This window comes from Misgurnus anguillicaudatus, chromosome 15 (assembly GCF_027580225.2).
Source record: "Misgurnus anguillicaudatus chromosome 15, ASM2758022v2, whole genome shotgun sequence".
Lineage (NCBI taxonomy): Eukaryota > Metazoa > Chordata > Actinopteri > Cypriniformes > Cobitidae > Misgurnus > Misgurnus anguillicaudatus.
The window spans coordinates 8237446-8249792 of NC_073351.2; the positions used below are offsets into that span (position 1 = coordinate 8237446).

General features: G+C 39.4%; 1 protein-coding gene across 5 annotated transcripts in view; it reads right to left on the reverse strand.

The window, feature by feature from the left end:
* The window catches only part of arhgap42b (Rho GTPase activating protein 42b), a 148874-nt gene that overhangs the window by 105212 nt on the left and 31315 nt on the right, over nucleotides 1-12347 (reverse strand). The gene's annotated exons all lie outside the window — the stretch shown is intronic.

Here is a 12347-nt window from a genome sequence, read left to right on the forward strand (position 1 = left end):
ATACATAGAACCAATACATCCCATTAGAGACCAACAAAAACCACTGCACTGTAGTGTGTTTTGGGCCATATTCCATTAGAACCAATACATAGAACCAATAGAACCAATACATGATTAATGACCAATTAGATCAACTTCAGTTTGCCTATAGGAAAGGTAGAGGCACAGGTGATGCTATCAATAGTTTGTTGCATCTGGTTTTAAATCACCTGGAGGATCCTAATGCTTATGCTCGACTACTTTTTATCGATTTTAGCTCCGCATTTAACACTATTCAATCACATGTTTTAATTTCAAAATTGAAGCAACTGGGCGTGAACCCTTCAATCATACAATGGTACTACTCCTTCTTAACAGATAGAACTCAAAGAGTCAAAGTAAACAACAGTCTGTCTCAAGTGAAATTCTGTAGTACTGGTGTACCACAGGGCTGTGTTAGTTCACCAGTTCTTTTTACACTGTACACTAATGAGTGCTCTAACAGGCACCCACAGAATTACATCTTGAAGTACTCTGACGACACAGCTATTTTAAGTCTATTGAAAAAGCAAGACTCCCCTTCTATCTATTTTTCTGAGATCACATCATTTATTGATTGGTGTGATGTTAATTTCTTAAATATAAACACTAAGAAAACAGAGGAGATCATTTTTGATCCTAAGAATGTTGGTGATCATACGCCTATATATGTCCATAATGCGGAAATTGCACAGGTGCAATCTTATAAGTATCTAGGCGTACACATAGACAAATCTCTTACCTGGGACACACATGTTCACTGGGTCTGTGAACGACTGGCACAAAGACTATATTTCTTGCGCCGACTGTGGTTTTATGGCGTTGACAGGAAAATTTTGATGATTTTTTACCAGTCTGTATTAGAAAGTGTCATCAGGTATGGTTTGTCTACTTGGTACGGAAATCTCAATGTCAAATCTAAAGTGAAGATGCAAGGTATTGTACGAACTGCAATGAAAATTATAGGACAAAAAGACTACACCAGTATCCAGTCTCTTTATGAATTATGTACATTGAAGGAGGCCAAAAGAATTTTACGTGACCCATCACATAAACTTTATCCCTGCTTTGAAATGTTACCCTCTGGTAGAAGGTATAGGGTTCCTCGTTGCAAATTGAACCGTTTTAAGAACTCGTTTGTGCCAGTATCTGTTAGACTGCTGAATATGGAGAAGTGATGCTTTTTAATCTTTTATGATGTTATATAGACATGAATGCCTTCTGTATGCATAGTGATGTCAGAATCTTTTTAATATTCTATTTTAATGTATTGTGTGGTTTTTGTGTTTGTGTGGATCAGGTGATAAGAATGTTGATTTGAGTCTACTCCAAATTTCCCTATTAGGGACAATAAAGTACATTTCATTTCATTTCATTTCATTTCATTCATTTCATTTCATTTCATTTCATTTCATTTCATTTCATTACATACCATTTCAGACCAACAAAAACCAATACACTGTAGTGTGTTTTGGGCCATATTTCATTAGAACCAATACATATTCCATTAGAACCAATACATAAAACCAATACATCCCATTAGAGACCAACAAAACCACTGCACTGTAGTGTGTTTTGGGCCATATTCCATTAGAACCAATACATAGAACCAATAGAACCAATACATACCATTAGAGACCAACAAAAACCAATGCACTGTAGTGTGTTTTGGGCCATATTTCATTAGAACCAATACATAGAACCAATACATACCATTAGAGACCAACAAAAACCACTGCATAAAATTCCCAATAAAACCATTAGAATATTCTGTAATTGTTTTTTTTCAGCAGGGCTTATACTGTGGCCAGCCTAAGGCACACCTGTGCAATAAACATGCTGTTTAATCTGCATCTTAATATGCCACACCTGTGATGTGGATGGATTCATTCGGCAAAGGAGAAGTGCTCACTAACACAGATTTAGACAGATTTGTGAACAATATTTGAGAGAAATACCTGTAGGCCTTTGTGTGCAAAGAAAAAGTCTTAGATCTTTTCAGCTCAACTGTTGCACTTGTAGATGTTTTCATCGGACGCACGTGATACACGTCTGGATCTGAACTTTACTTCCGGTTTCGTTTTTTTAATGCTCTGACTAGTTGCTAAAATGATCTCTTGAACAAATGCCTTGTCGAAAATAACAAATGTTTTTGGTTTCCTAGGTAATCTATTTTTTTTGCTTGTTATATAAATAAACTACGTTTAAAGAACTTTGTTGTTATTTATTCTTAGCGGAGTTTACCGGAAGTTACGTGCGGACCGAGACTGCCGCTTGTTTATGTTGTTACTGCTGAAACGGTCTATAATATTGTTCAGTGTAGATTTTAATGCGGAAAGCCACATTTTTATAACGTTTTAATTTTCATTATAAGCCTATTAATGCATTTTTGTTTGATGACTTATTTAATTTTCCCAAAAATAAATTTAATTCAAACAATATATGGAGGAACCCAGTAATACTGCCACGGACCTCCAAGGGGCCCCAAACCCCCTGTTGAAGACCCATGGTATAAACAATGGTTGGATGTACACTAACCAAGTACTACAAAATGTAAACTAAAATGTAAAATGGCAGTAGCCTCTGTCTCTTGCATGGCAGCCTATGAAAGCTCAGAACAGCATTTGTGTGCCATTCAATGCTTCACAAGGTGTGCTGGAAACCGATAACGGCTCTCTTTCACTGGATGGACTTGGACTTGGTCATGTCCAGTATGCCAACATAAGTATCATACCAGCAGTACACATAGCAAACCCCATCTCTCTTTGTGCATTTACACTTTCTGGCTTTAAGTAACTATGGGCAGCTGAACGCAGACATGCCATGCTCCAAAAACACCCATTCATTCCTGAACACAGGGTAGATTTACTGTTAGCGCTGGGCAATTTTTTACACTGAATAATGAAGAATAATGCTATTTAATAATTTTCTTTGCATTGATACAAATAAAAGAAATGACAAAGAAATATTTACAGATTTACAATCAAAATAAGACATTTAAAATATATAAAAAATGCGTAATGACATGCTTTTCAGGTAACTCATTTTAAAAAAAATGCAGATTTACAAAAACACAGAAAATTAGTATTTAGGTTTCTATCTATTAAAAAAGGATGAAAATAATTTATCCTCTGTTATTGGTTGTACTAACCTGTGGTGCCATCCTAAACTCACGGCACTGGCTGAACTAATGTTTTTATTTTAGGCTGGTCGTGATGCAAAAAACCAGAGCAATGGTTTTGATAGCTCCACAGAGATGCATTATTTACACTTTTGGGGTGAATAAACTTGGCTTGTAGCAGCATATTAAACTGGGACAAGAGAGTCTCGCAACATAAAAAATGACATACTGCTCCTTTAAAAATGAGATGAGAAAGACTGAAAATGAGAGAGAGAGAGAGAGAGAGAGAGAGAGAGAGAGAGAGAGAGATGTAGAAGATGAGGACAGAACCCGAGGATGGACGCGCCATTGAACGAGATGAGATACTTAAGGCAGGATATATGAGAGAAAAGCGTAAGTATCATTCACAGGTTAATGGGGAAAATGACAGATCTGATGAGTCAATCTCAGAAATGAGCTTCTGGCTTAGGACGTGCACACATTTGAAATGGGCTGATGAGACAGACAGTAACAGACAGCCCTCTCATTTAAAAACCCATAATGTGTTTTTTCCGTAAATCAAGACTGAAATGAAACAGAGCTCCAACAAGATGTTGTTTAAAAGGGTGCAATTACAGTGAGGAAAATAAGTATTTGAACACCCTGCTATTTCGCAGGTTCTCCCACTTAGAAATCATGGAGGGGTCTAAATTGTCATCGTAGGTGCATGTCCACTGTGAGAGACATAATCTAAAAAAAATCTAGAAATCACAATGTATGATTTTTTAATGATTTATTTGTATGATACAGCTGCAAATAAGTATTTGAACACCTGTCTATCAGCTAAAATTCCAACCCTCTGTTAGTCTGCCTTTAAAATGTCCACCTCCACTCCATTTATTATCCTAAATTAGATGCACCTGTTTGAGGTCATTAGCTGCATGAAGACACAATCAGTAAGAATCCAACTACTAACATGGTCAAGACTAGGGATGCAGCGATTATAGATTTTGATGGTACGGTTATAGTCTGAAAAATAACCACGGTTGTACGGTTATTACGGTTATTAAGTATTCATATATTTTACAACATTAATTTATAAAATCACATGAATACATTTTTTTTTTTTTTTTTAGTTTTTGCCTTTATTAGATAGCTAGTATGATAGAAGAGGACAGGAATGTATAGGGTGGAGAGAGGGGTATGGGATCGGCAAAGGACCTCAAGCCGGTCGCCAAAAGTGCGTCTGCACCATATGTCGGAGCACTGCCCACTACACCATCGGCTCCGACACATGAATACATTTTTGAACAATTGCTAAATTCTTCTGTATTTTCAGTTTGTGTATTTTTTCTACAATTCTTGGACAAATGATAATAATAATAATAATAACTTGGCTGGCTTTGACTTAAACAGTATAGGTGCCTTTGAAACCTGAAGGCTATTCATTTTAATGATCTTTTGAATAAATGTAATTTTACATTTGGACTGAATAAAGTTATATTATTTTGGTTTGTTTGAAGTATTAGTAAAAATTATAAGAGCCTCTCAAAACGAATAACAACACAGGGTCATCCTGGACCAGGTACTGCGAGTCATTTTGACAGGTGTAGCTTAATATTACACAAAAATCAAATATAAATATTAGGGGTGGCAAAATTAACGTGTTAACTCATGCTATTCTGTAATTAATCATTAACGCGTTAAAATAATTCAACGTAATGAAATGCAGTCAGACCACCATGAGCCCCGCCCGAGTTTGATCCGCGAGCAGGAGGTTTTTAATGCTGTACAGACCGATTGGAGTGTGGCTCTTTCACCTACGCATGCAGGTGCGCGTGCACACACACGCACACACCCACATACAAACCAGATGCACGGACAAACCAAGAGACGCGTCACGCGCACATATTCTTTTGAACGCGGGGCTTTGTCATACAGTGCATCATGACGCATGTGCCTTTTGGTGGTTCGTGGATCTGGTTTGTTTGTGCGTGCGTGAAACAAAAATACGCGGTGTAGCGAAGGCTTTACGGTTACTTAACCGTGACATTTTAAAGCGCGGTTAATAGTGAAACCGGTTAATCGCTGCATCCCTAGTCAAGACCAAAGAGCTGTCCAAAGACACTAGAGACAAAATTGTACACATCCACAAGGCTGGAAAGGGCTACGGGGAAATTGCCAAGAAGTTTGGTGAAAAAGGTCCACTGTTGGAGCAATCATTAGAAAATGGAAGAAGCTAAACATGACTCGGGCTCCGTGCAAGATCTCACCTCGTGGGGTCTTAATGATCCTATGAAAGGTGAGAAATCAGCCCAGAACTACACAAGAGGAGCTGGTCAATGACCTGAAAAGAGCTGGGACCACCGTTTCCAAGGTCACTGCTGGTAATACAGTAAGACGTGATGGTTTAAAATCATGCATGGCATGGAAGGTTCCCCTGCTTAAACCAGCACATGTCCAGGCCTGTCTTAACTTTGCCAATGACCATTTGGATGATCCAGAGGAGGCCAGAAACCTGACTGATCTGGAGATGATCTGTGTGGAGGAGTGGGACAAAATCCCTCCCGCAGTGTGTGCAAACCTGGTGAAAAACTACAGGAAACGTTTGACCTCTGTAATTGCAAACAAAGGCTACTGTACCAAATGTTAACATTGATTTTCTTAAGTGTTCAAATACTTATTTGCAGCTGTATCATACAAATAAATAGTAAAAAAATCACACATTGTGATATGTGGATTTTTTTTAGATTATGTCTCTCAAAGTGGACATGCACCTACGATGACAATTTCAGACCCCTCCATGATTTCTAAGTGGGAGAACTTGCAAAATAGCAGGGTGTGCAAATACCTATTTTCCTCACTGTATGTGTTGTAGTGTTAAAGGGAAACTTCACCCATTTGCATTCAGCTTTGTACCGTTAGAACCCCAGTCATGTTTTTGAATGGTTGTGCATCATTCCCTCAGTTTCTCCTGAGACGAGAGAAATACTGATTTAAGTGAGGCACTTCCTTCTTTTAATGATGTAAAAATCGTCATTTTGCGTCATTGAAAGAAGGAAATCCTGAATCTCTCTTGAGTGTGAAAGACTACAGACACTCATTCCTCATTTTTCCAAGGTGGGGGCTATGGGTGGGACCCACTCACACTTCAGACCAATTACATATCAGTGGGTGTGACTTACGAAAATATACTAACACAGACGGAAAAAACCGATCAGCCGCCATCTTTATGCTAAGCTAAGCTAAACAGAAGTTGTGGAGCAAGCCAGAATTCACATTACAATAACAGTGGAAGTTAATCAATATGATATAGAAGAGGGTGATTTCGCAAGCGTGATGCTCTAATCCGCTGTTCATTGCATCTTTATGAGCCACAATACAGCAAAGAGCTGAGGCAGATCAGAAGCCCGAAGAGAAGCCGGAGCCTGGGCGTCGGCTGGGTAGAGGAGCCCGTGGAAGACACAGCAACCATCGGCCTCTGCTGCGTAGAGAAGCTTGCCTGTTCTCTCGCTGTGTGCCCTCTTTATAACATTTCTGCATCAGATAAGGATATGGACGTCGGTTTTCAGGCAAGAGAGCAACTTTGTGCGCGTTTGGACATGTTTATTTCACAGACGCGTTTCGGCTTCCGAGCAAACGCGCTGCGGATTATATGAGCTTGGACGCGCTGTGTGCTTTCGGTGTAAGATTTCTGGATCAGATAAGGATATGAACGTTTGTTTTACTAATGTTTCTGAAACCGCACGTTACTGTTTGAATAAGACTTTGCTACACACCAGGCCAGAGTGTTATTGTGTGTAACACAATGTAACATCACGTTTAAAAGTAAATCATGATTGGTGTCAGTCAGACACAGTGGTGGTGGCTATTTTCTTTGTTTTACTAACATGGCATTTATGTACACAATATCATATCTGAGCCGTGTTCCGATTAATGGGAGTGGCTTGCAGTGCTGTGCATTGTGGTGCATAGTGAGTTGTAGTTTTTCATACAAATGTGCTCTAAAGTCACATTTTGTCTTTTCTCGGTCAAATAGGCCCAAAATTCTACATTTATGTTACATTTTGACTACAAATATGACTCACTTTCCATAAAGATTAATGTTCCTATCGGTGAAATGGCCCTTTAAAGGCACAAAATGTAGGATTTCACAGCTGTGTGTGTGTAAACATACCTTATGTTTGAGCCTGTGTCAGATGAATACAGAGTTTCATGAATTATCAAATGTTTGGAAATTGTTAATGGATGTTTCTGAGTGGTAAGTTTGTATTTTTAGTACTGACCTGCAAAACGTAACTGTAACGTCAATAGTAGAACTTCAGCCTAAAGATTAGCATATAGCATTAACTAGCATATAACGCTAACTCAGCAAGCACAACTTTGTTTTTAGCATTGTAACAACATTGTAATTAATTTAATGTGTAATTTAATGTTGGGGGCGTACATCTCAACTGTAATGTCACAGTTGGTGTTATGTTGAGACTGGCCTGTTTTCCAGCTGTCTTTTGCATGCAAGGTTTACATAAGGAGGAGAAAACAATCGTGTTCAAAGCTCACAATATGTCATTACCACGTACATATTCATCTATGCCTAGCTAAATACAGTTTTCCATTCTACTGCACCTCTAATTTAAAAACTAAACTATCCAGACAAGTGCAAAACCCTTTAGGAAGAAAATCTGAAATTTGCATGTAGGTGTAAAACCAAGAAAACCTGTTATCAAGCTACTAGAGTGTTGTGAGAGGTTGTAAGTGCCAAACAGTTGTTCGGATGGTTGCTAGGTGGTCACTGGCTCAAGTCAAGCAAGTTGATGTTATTTTGTCCTCTTGATATTGCTCAGGAGACTCCTCAAAGTTAAAATGAAAGTTTTATTGGCCACCAGGTGAAAATCAATCAGTTTAAGAAACAATTAGTGCAAACGGCATACCAGAAATTTGAATACAAAAACGAAGTAAATAGAAATTGTGTAATGGAATGAGATAGAGAAGATAAACAGAGAGGAAGATAGGAAAAAGATCGTCTCATCGAACAGTCTTGTACTTTTAGGACAATTAATATTTCTATAGCTACATCAATCTCTCCGTGGGATTGATTTCAAGATAACTGGTGTGGATTGTGAATGTCACAGCAGGAAGTCATGGAATGAAATCGATAGGAGGTCAGCTGACCCCGTCTGTACACCCAGACAGAGCGCTGATGCGTCGTGAGCTGCTTGCAGCTTCAAAGTAGATTGCAGCTCGGCTGCATCAAGATTCTGGTCCCACCGCACACATGGGGTCCGGTCAAGACACTCTGAGAGCTCGCTTTCATCGATGACCAGATTGATTCCAAAAGACAATTACATTTTTCTTCTATAAGAGTAATCTTACCCTTTTAGGGCTGGATACTAGGGGAGCACAACAACAATACCAGACACTTTGAAAACTTTTTGTGAAGTGTGATAGATGAGAACTTCTTTCCAGTGGTCATCCTGCATGGGTTTTAAAATGGCCACTGCCAAAGATGGTATAAATGTAATTATATGTTGTCTTATATTTATTTTTCCTTAGTTTTATTGAATCATCTGTCTTCTTTAAATGAAAACAAAATGTGTCTACTAATAACAAAATGTGTGTGAATTACATGTGGGGATATTTGGATTTGACACCAAACTAAGGGCATACTCACTAGGGCTGTGATGATAGCCGCATTACTGCATAACTATTGTAATGAGATGCCTACCATAACTATCGTTATAAAGGCTATAGGCCTATATGTCTGACTGTCGTTGCGACAAAATACCACTAATCTTAGATCACATCTCTAAATCCAATTTATAGTTTATAGCGTAAGGTCAATTCAATAGGTTATACATAGCCTCTGTGTAGCCTGACGTGCACCTCAACAAATTTTTAACAGCGCGTCAGTTCTACGCGAACCGCAAGCGCTGTGATTGGTCCACTAGAACCCCTCTCGTCAGGTAAAAAACTGCGTCATAGGTATTTCCGTTTGCGACAGTGAGAACAAAGATGGTCCAAGTTTAGGAGTGATTTAACTCAAACTGCAACAAAAGTCACTGTTTATTTACTTCATTCACTGCTGGTCTTCTCAAAACATACACAACAAGTTGCTGTTTCTTCTTCGTTTGTGGGTTAAACTTGCCAATCTGCTTCTTCATTGGCGGTCTTGCTGCTACTGTGGTAACACGCGTGGATTCTGCCTACTAACGGTCTGCATGTGTGTTTGCACGTCGACGCAGAAGTATAAATGAAAACAGAAGTGTATTCTATGCCATCGTGGCTACGTCGTAGGACATGCTCACAACTATAATGAACCCTTTAATCAACCACCCTGTGGTGTTTGCCGGACTTGGGACCGCACATACCTAGTTAAGCCCAAAACCTCAGGTCAGCAGCGAAAGTTGGGAGTCTCCAAGGCCTTTGCGAGAGGAGCGAAGTACCAAAGTGACAGCAAGCGAGCGCTTACTGACAGCATGACTCATTATTTGGTCAAATGTTGTGTCTATATCTGGAGCTGCTGTAACAAGCGAATTTCTCCAGCTCGGGATCAAAAAAGTCTTATTATCTTCTTGAAATACTGAGCATTGATTGGAGTATCCATATTTTACGTTATTTACAGGACGATGCAATAGGCTATTGCATTTTGTATATGCTCTAAAAAAATATAATAAAACATATTAACAATAATAACATGAAATAATATTAATTATAACTCTTGTTTTTCGATATCCTTGTGCTGGGTTTACACCAGCCATGGTAGAGGCGTCAAGCGCAAGTGATGTGTCAATGTGAAGACGCGTTGAAGACGCGTCTAGTTCGCGCAAATTGAGCGTCTGGTGCGGTACGCGCGAATGGTGCTTTTTGTGCATTTTGCGTTTGACGCAAATTTGCGGCTGACGCCCGAGTAGAAAAATTGTAACTTTGGCGGATTTTCGCGCCACGTTAACCAATCAGGAGCCTGCTTACTGCTGTGGCGGCAGCCCTGCCCGGATTCACTCATTCAACATGGAGGAATGCTTGATATTGTCCGTGAGCAGTCACCCGACACAAATTTGTACGACGCAAATTCTTATTTCTGTAGAGACAGGAATAAAAAGAAACTCGCTTGAAAGAGTGTCAGTGAGGACATTGGGCAACCTGGTAAGTTGAAAATACACATTTCACTTTTGAGTCACGTGATGTTTATCGACCCACAGCATTCCCGCCGTTTTTTAAACTATTTTCACCCTATAGTAAGGTTACCAAATACAAACCGGTAACTCTCTTGATGAATGCACGATCAACATCAGTCATCTTGCAAACAGACAACCGCATAGCACTTGCCCCTTCCACAAGAAGCAGATTTCACCTCTGACACGCATCAAATGCTTGCTTTTTCCGCGCGTCTACTTCGCTCTAGATGCGCAAATGCATTCAAAATGTTAGAGCGGCAAACTAGACGTGGTAGACGCGATTTTGACGCCTCAAACGCGGCTGATGTGAACCCACGGTTAGAGTTTAATATGAATTATGTTTTTTCTGATCGTTTGTAACCCATTTTTTGTACAATAAATTATTAAAAGTTTCACAAGTTGCGTTTGGAAGAGTGCGTTTATATCCACGGATTGTTACCCGAAAAACAATGCCTAAACAAATAGGAATCTTATTTTTGCAAAAACTCACCAGAAGCAATGTTGAGCTTGGCATGTTCTTTCTACAGCTTTCTCAGGTTGTAATTCTACAAAATGTATTTTACAAAAAAAAATGGGTCAGAAAAGATCAAAAGAAAATGGGTTACAAAAGAAAAAAATCCCATATCGTCACAGCCCTAGTACTCACACTTTGGGTGTTTGACTGATGCACCATAATGTGATTGGTGCATACACTTATCTAACACTATTTCAATAGTGTCTCTCTAGGCGTACTTTTGAGCATTAGCAAGAAGACTGGAGCCATTTTTGATAAATGCTAATCATTTTAGTTTAGTCAATTAACAGATGGTGGGCAAGACTCTTATTTTATAAGCCTGGATGGGCAGATCACAAAAAACAGAGGACTGGATCCATATCAAAGAGGCACTAACACACAGAGCCAGATTTCATCAACATTTAACAGCCCATGAAATCCATACAAAGATCATTCTGCAGCATTACCTGTGTAAATCAATAGATACAGCACAATTATCCATGAACATGTTCTGAATCACAAAACCATGCACAATGGTTAAACTTGTCCGTTAGCTAAACTTGTCCATTAGCTAAACAGCGGTAACGCTGCCTTTACAGTGCTGCTGTCCAGAAAACTCAACGTGGCTAAACCACCAACATCCCTTTCAACCAGACAACAGAGGAACAACTGCGAAATTCATCACATTCCTATTTGGCGACCAGACGTGGGCAGAGAAAGGGCCAAATTGCACTAGATGCTCCATTATGAGCACATCAACACATTTAATTATCTTTTCTCTGATCAAGACCATCAGATTGCTTGGAAAATAAGGGAAAAGGTACCGGGCTAAACGACAAGCGGCATCGTGCGATCAAAAGGCAGGAAGCCAACTGTTAGATACAGATGGTCCGGGTGTCAGGCCAGCCCACAATGCACAGAGCAAGACAGGAAGATAATAAACAAAGTAATGACACATAAGGGACAGAAAGAGAGAGAGAGGTAGAGAGATAAGAAGAGAGAGAGAGAGATGAATGGGTGCGTAAAGAGACAGAACAGGATGAGTGATCAACCCATCAGGGCATATATACTCTCTGCACATCTGCTCTGCGCCTGCTGAGGGTGAGCGGTCTGCATTTTCCTTAATCTCTGATACAAATCACACAATTAGTTACTCTGATCTCTTAAAGGGCTAAGCAGAGACCTCTCCGTCTGGAATGTAAGCAAATCAATACAATACATTATGCATGCCGGGCCAGTCTCACTGAGAATTCAGCTTGTTGTGCTAAATCCGGAATGGGATAGAATTTCGTCACGCTAGATGCTAATTTTGATACTGGAATATGTTTATTAATCAAAACTATTTAATATAAGACAGCTTGCACATCGAAGACTTTAAGAAAGTTTGTGATCAATGGCCTAAAGTCCTGCAGTTGCTCTCCAGAGAGGCGACTCTTCCAAGGAATTTCAACGCATAGCACCTGATTAAAATGACAATCCCATTTATCTGGTATGGAAAAAATTCAGTGTGCAGGAGATCTGGGCGGGGAAGGGAGGGGAAACATCTCCTCAGAGCATTAGG